The sequence below is a fragment of the Papaver somniferum genome, chromosome 4 (genome assembly GCF_003573695.1).
Source record: "Papaver somniferum cultivar HN1 chromosome 4, ASM357369v1, whole genome shotgun sequence".
Lineage (NCBI taxonomy): Eukaryota > Viridiplantae > Streptophyta > Magnoliopsida > Ranunculales > Papaveraceae > Papaver > Papaver somniferum.
In genome coordinates this window covers 128,534,780-128,541,911 of record NC_039361.1, presented here as the reverse complement: position 1 = coordinate 128,541,911, position 7,132 = coordinate 128,534,780, and the positions used below count along the sequence as shown (strand labels likewise).

The following is a 7,132-nucleotide window of genomic DNA, read 5'->3' as shown; positions in this document are numbered from 1 at the left end:
CTTATAGAATAATCCGGACTGCATTTTTGAGTTTTGTAGGAAATTGTAATTTATTTATTTTTTAAATAATGTGGTATAGAATGGGGCATGAAATCATGCCCATTCTTACATGATTGCTAAAGGAAAGTACTAAAATTAGCAAGAAATGCCGTTTAAAACTGATCCTGACTATCAAATAACACAAACGGTATCCTGTTAATCTTGGTATCCACCTTTAAAAATGATGTGTTTTATATCGAGAGTACGGTCCATAGATAGTGGATATGATTTCATATACCTTCGCAAAATCAGCAAATAAAACTAAATTTGTCATTAATTTGTTACTTATTCCTAACTATCATAGTTTAATTTTATTTGATCCTAACTAAGACATTGTCATACCATCCCTGTTTGTTATATGCACGCACTAAGGAGTAGACTTCCTTCTCAATGCATTAAGGATATGAACATTGATCTTCTTCGCGAAACATTGGTTGGTTCCTATCGGGTGAGAAAAAAATTCTCTCTACAATTTTCCACTGCTGATAGTTCTGGCAGTTACACGTACTCTCCTACTGGATAAAAGGAGCGATACATGTCCCACCTGAGCAATGTATACACTTTTGTATGCAACTGATGTTATGTGTTTGGTTTGTGATTCTGGATCCCTTGTATGAAAACCACCAGATGCTCAGACCAAGACAATCTGTTTTGAACAATTTTACAAAAGGAAAAAAAAAATCTCAGTAAGCATACCGATCAAACTAAGCAGTTTTACCACTTAATACTTTCGAGATGTAAAGAAAGACTTTTTTAGGGTACCGACCGGGACTAAGGTCCCAACATACTTACCTATCATGTGACTCATAAAATCAATGATGCTACAATTAAATTCCTAGTAATCTCAATTCCCTCTATATGCAAATGCCTTTTAAGGTGGAACTTGGATTTAACATATGGAAAAAAAAGAACACACTTATACCTATAAAGAAATAGTGAATTCACTGATTTTTAGAATGTGATAAGAGCTTGTAGAAAGATTTGAATAAATAACACACAATAATCACAGTAAAAAAATAAGAGTGTGGTATAAAAAAACTTCACAATACATATTGAATACTGAAAAGTTCAGTCACCAAACCAACAATTATAAGGGAATGTGGAGAAAAAACGGTCAATCAGTTTCCTCAAGCTAGTAAACACCTTTACAGTGACTATCTATCTCCCTACGCTCCAACCTTTGATCTTAGAAATGATTGTGCAACTACTATTTTGTTAGTGGTGGAGTTTTTAAAGTTTAAATTTATCGGACTGAATTTTTTATATAACGGACATGGAAAAAATCACTGCATAATAGGTATAGGAACTAACAGGAAACCAATTTCATAACAATGTAGGTCAAAAAAGTAGGGAACTTGTAGGTTATCACAGAAAAACCTTTAAAAAAAAGTAAGACTCGCAACTGCGAAAATTGTTTCAGACGATAGTTTGGAGCCTATAAGAAGGTGAAATAGCTTTTAAAATTAACATGCTATCCGTAATTCAGTCATTTAGTTCTACACTTCTACTTCTAATTTCTTGATGGCAACAAAACAAAGCTGCTTTATCCAAGAAACATTTGGGATACCAAAAACATCCATGACAAATATATCCCTTCTTGAGCAACAAAAGGCTTAGTAAACTGACAAAGGTTGACTCTTTTCTTTGTTATAAATATGACGTACAGAAGAAACCATGAAATTAAGACAAAAAAAGTAGCATAACACACAAAAAGAGTTAAAATTCTACTGCCAGTATCCGTCAAAAGAATAGTATAAAAATTTGCAGACATGATTAACCATATATATATATATATATATATATATATATATATATATATATATATGCATACATGGGATGTGGAAATTAATAAATGTAGGACTGAGTTTTGTTACCTAAGACATTTTTTGGGTAGAAGTCTTTCATCACATGTAAAAAATTCATAACTTGTATACTTGTGAGACGTTCTCAGTTTCATATTCCAAAAATTAGAATGTGTCAGGAGACCAATACTTATACATTAACTGCATAAAATCCAACGATTCCAATCGCCCCCAAAATCTCTATACAAAAAGTGGAATTTGATCAACATCGCCTACAACGAACCATTGCAATAATGGGTGTGATTAATTGTATAAAGAATGTAATGTATAATAATAATAAAGAACATGAAACTAATAACTTGAAGAACCACTAGGATTATACCGTATGAATTCGACGTAGACATTGACCATCTATAAAATATTGTGCAACATTATCGACGTATAAGAGGCTTAACTGGATTTTAATAAAAAAATAAAATTGGATACGAAATGTTCGTCTTATCACCAGTATTTATTTTAGACATCATCTTGTATAAGAAGACACTACATTTAGAATGAACAAACCTCTGCTATAATAGGTTTATAAGCTTCCACTTTTCATTTTGTCTGAGTGTGAGTATTTAACCCATTAAAGGTACCACTGCAGTTAGTACAGTGAGTGGCAAAGAGTGATTCCGAATTTGAAATAAAGTTTGAGTATTCAACTGATCAAAAAACCATTGCAATTAATAGATTGAATGGAAAGAGTGATTGAGACTAAATCTGTAGGTGGTTTTTGTGGGACATTGGAATGGCTGGTGCGAATCTGAGAACCCTTTCTCATTGGGGAACGAGAATCAGTATGGAGTTAACAAAATTGGAAACAATTACTTAGCAAAAGTAACTTTAATTTTTATTGGAATCAATTACAAATGATATGCATCATCAAAGTCAGTACCAATGAAAATTCAGCAGGATTAACATTTAAAATTATTTACCTGAGGTAGATGGTAGCTATGTTCTCAATAGACCAACAAATTTCTGCAGAAATACATCCAAATATTAAGAACCTCAAATTGAAGATGTAATCCATGTATACCAATCAAATATAACTCCCAACAAAATACACCAATTGAGGATAGATGATCCCTGAGATTTTGAAAGATTACCAATCAAATCCAAATTTAATCAAAACTAAAAAAAATGGAGAGAGTATGCTGGAGAAACAAATGGAGAAACCTGGGAAGACGATAACCTCTCCCGAGGCTTATGTAGTGGAACATTTCGGGTTACTATTTTAATGTAACACATGAAATTGATTATCAGGTATGAATTAGAGGATTAAATGGTACAATTAATTTTTTTAATTAATGGTTTCTGTAGCTGACGAATAATGGGAGGGGCATTGGGAAGAAAATCGAGTCTGGTATTAATGGAAAATGAGTCGTAATTTATGTTTTTATAACTGAATAGGTGAAAGAGGAATCTCGGCCATCAGATCAGGGCTTAAAAAGGGGATTGATTCTCAGCCATGATTTATTTTTGCCATCTGGAGAAGAATAGGAGCCATCGATGGCATAAAAATGACCATTGAGAACCGTCGGATGGGAAAAAACACATTTGTTTTTGTACGAATGATTTAATTTTATGTTGTAACATTTTATAATATGTATAAGTAAAGTATTTTCATTTGAATGTTTAAATTCCATTATATATGTAGTATCTAGGGCTTAACCCGTGCCGTAACGGCACGGGCATGTTCGGATGTTGGTATCAAGCGACGGATGTCCTTGGTTCATTTCATGGTTATCGTCAAAAAAATCACCATGAATATGTCCCACATGAACCTAAAATTTGCTAAAAATAAGCGAATTTCACAACCCATTACCATTAGCATACATACATTTCAAATTGGTAAAGTGTGAGGATTGAGTTTATCTAACTGCACGTATGTGGGCGTTGTTGGTCTAATCTTCGCAGCCAATCATCATAAGAGCAACCAACATTGTAGGTTTAATCTTTTCTCATTCAGTGTTTTGTACCGCAAGCGATTTAATTCTACTGCAATTCATTAAGCAACAACAATATGAGCCATCTAATCTTACCGGAATCGTTTCCATCTACTATAACCCAGCGACCCATGCATTAGTCCGACGGATACATAAGCCATCTGTATCCGCTGCATTTATTTGTACCAACTACAACCCAGAGACCCGGACACATTTCGCCCTATACACATGTACTTATTTAGTACCAGAATCCAACTAATAAGAATGTGAAGTGAAAAGAAAAGGAAAGAGAGGTTTTATCAAACTAATAAACACGGTGGATAGTAAAACTGGCAGGGCAAGGAAGATTTTTTTGTTTTCTATCAGATCCAATGAAGTACCCACTGAAATTCCTATTACACCTACCCACAAACTGTACTTCATCTCAATTACAAATATGACAATTACAGAATCACATCCAACAAAATTATTTCAAACAACAAATATTTAAGGGAAATAAAGAAAAAAGTCGAGTCGATGAGACTTTCTTCACATTTAGTTGTTACATTGTACAGGATGGAAAAATGGCTATGATTTACAGTACATACAATAAAATAGAACAAATGAACTTGTAGAGTAATATTTGAGTTTCTCAAATTAAACTATACAAAGAGACTTACTCTAAATTATAAAAATTCTTGGAGCAAGACTCACCAAATGGATAACCTTTGGGAAGAACATACTAATCACTTTACATTGAAGCACCTACCACCAATTCTAAAAACCTTGTCTGTGAGTTGTTGTCCATGTATTGTACACAACAATGGATGGGAAGTCTACGATAATTTTGCAATGGATTTAAAAATCATGAGAAGAAGCTATCAGATATGGAGCATCTTAAAAGCCAAATATCTTTCACATCATGGAAAAATAAATTAGAAAATTTGTATTACCTGCAAGTGAGATATGTTCCAGCAACGAGGTAAGAATGGAGGTCTAAAGTTGTCCATGTTTCATCCTAATATAGTTCTGCATTTCATAAATTTACAATAATAATATGTCAGCAAATTAATATCTCTGTGCATATCAAAAAGCTGAATACAATGATAACAAATCGAAAGTACGGTTTTTTCTTCGCAGCTAACTCATCGGTCAACATCTTTGCCACCAGATGTTTGCATACTAAGATTCAGGACATTGCGTTTACTCATTGATAAAATCAAGGAATTTTTTTATACTTGTGTTAAAGTGAACTAAACAATATGGTTTTCCTAGATAATTGGACAACCATTTAGGTACTTTAGCTCCATCATCCAAGGCAGGACCATACCATGATATCATCAATTAAATTAAAAAGTTTGGACAGAGAAACCTTAAGTTCTTTCATCATTATACTCATAGCTAAGAATATGAGGACATGAACTTGAGGTAAGGTAAATGACGCATTTGAAGCTGTCAATGATGGATGCATTTACAGAACTTAGAGATTAATGAAAGCAGGTGAACAAAGGATCGAACTAAAAATCATGTAAGGTAAAATGAGTACCTAAATACATAGAATTTGTTGGTTCTCATCCTTACTTGAATGTATCCGTTGGTAGATGTGTCTAGTGGAGTAAGCTTGATTTGGTTCAACCCTTTGGGTTCATTCCTTCATCAATCCACGCCTATATATCAGAATCCTACACCATATTTAGAAAAAATAAATAATCAAAGTTTGAAATAACAAAATTGAGATTGAGCCTAATTACTACATATATTATCTCATCTGGTCAATTGTGCCAGCATCTCTGTTGAGACACTTGAGAGTCCAGAAGTTGTGCACTAAATTATATACACCTCAAAGATCCGATTGTATCTCAATACATCAAAATATGAAGATCATAATTTTGAACGAAAACATATAACAATTTAAGCTTTACTGCATGTCTATTAAGTCTATGACAAAATAATTATAGTTAGTTTAAAAAAAAAGATTATGTATTAAAAAGCGAGAATAAAAGAGGGTAAACAATCATTACAAAATGAAAATTCATTCAAAGATTTGGAGATACATAAAAAAAGGAGAGGTAATTGTCTATTGATTCATTGTAAAGATTTATAATTGATTGCCAATAAAAGAGATGCCTTTAGGTGATTTGATTGGGTAAATGAATACCGATATGTAAGCCACCCTACAAAAAAAAAAGATAGCTTATAGCCAAATATCAAATTGCCATCAAACAAAATATGTTAGATGCGAGGTAATCTAACAAAATATTAGAAGTAATTAGGTTTTTGATCCAAAATCGTCGACATAGACCGTTAAAACCCTAAACATAACGGGGAGAAAGTCATGTTTTATCCCCTCTCTCCACCTTTCTGTTTTCTTTTGCTCTTCACCATCAACAAAGAGGCGTTTATTTTAAATTCTCCTACCAGACGCCGCACGGCTTAACCATCTGATAGTGTGTAGGATGGTGTTTTGAGAAAACAACCACAGCCGTAGAAAGCTGTATGGTGCCATAAGTATAAAACTCGAGTTCCAAATATTCAATCAGTCATGCCAATAAGAGAAAACCCAAATCTACAAATAAGTTCCAATAAGAAAATACCACATTATACTAATGCTAATTTTTGTTGTTGTTGAGAGAATTAGAAAAATGGTACACAAAAATTCAAGACCAACACTAAGAAACTGAGATCTCCTCATGCCAGAACCTTAAAAAAATCCGATTCCAAAATACTTGTTGATTGACTTAACATCCAGTGATATATCATCTCAATTATCATCACATCTCAAGCAAAGACAAATACCATAAGAGCTACAAACCACATATGAATCCAGCTATGATCGTACCTAGTATGCCATTGTACTTCTGGTTGATTCTTGCCATATAGCTTATGAGTATCTAATGTTTTCAAAAGAGATTGTGTTTTTTTCCCCAGAAACAGTTGCAACACTTGACACCTTCAATGATATTTGTTTTCATTGAGTCGCAACATTGAACATTTTAGTAGTGAAGTTATTAGGCTGGTGAACATCAAATGAAAAACAAAATAATACCTTCAGATAATATTGAACTAATAAATGCACCCTCAACATCGTCTCTAACAGAAAAAAAAACACCAATCAATCCCTTCACTTCTATTTTCCATAGATTTTATCCACCAATTTCACACTGAATAATCCCGAAGGATAACCAAATAATTCAGAGGTGAACAAATTAGAAATGTTTTGATTAACCAACTTTCAAATCAAATCAGACATATCAAAATATCTAATTCATGAGACTCTAAAAATAACAATTCTCAATGAAAGAGTTGAAATCGATTACCTTTATC

The 7,132-nt window shown here is 33.0% G+C and overlaps 1 long non-coding RNA gene across 2 annotated transcripts; it reads right to left on the bottom strand.

The window, feature by feature from the left end:
• Nucleotides 1-216: 216 nt before the first annotated feature.
• Nucleotides 217-3,153, bottom strand: LOC113274255. Of its 2 annotated transcripts, none has more exons than XR_003322901.1 (3): nucleotides 2,819-3,153; nucleotides 1,914-2,113; nucleotides 217-685 (listed from the first exon to the last, which is right to left on the bottom strand). It is a non-coding gene; the product is annotated as an uncharacterized LOC113274255 (long non-coding RNA). The 2 variants fall into 2 exon arrangements; XR_003322902.1 differs by having other exon boundaries at nucleotides 1,914-2,081.
• Between the last annotated feature and the right edge of the window lie 3,979 nt (nucleotides 3,154-7,132).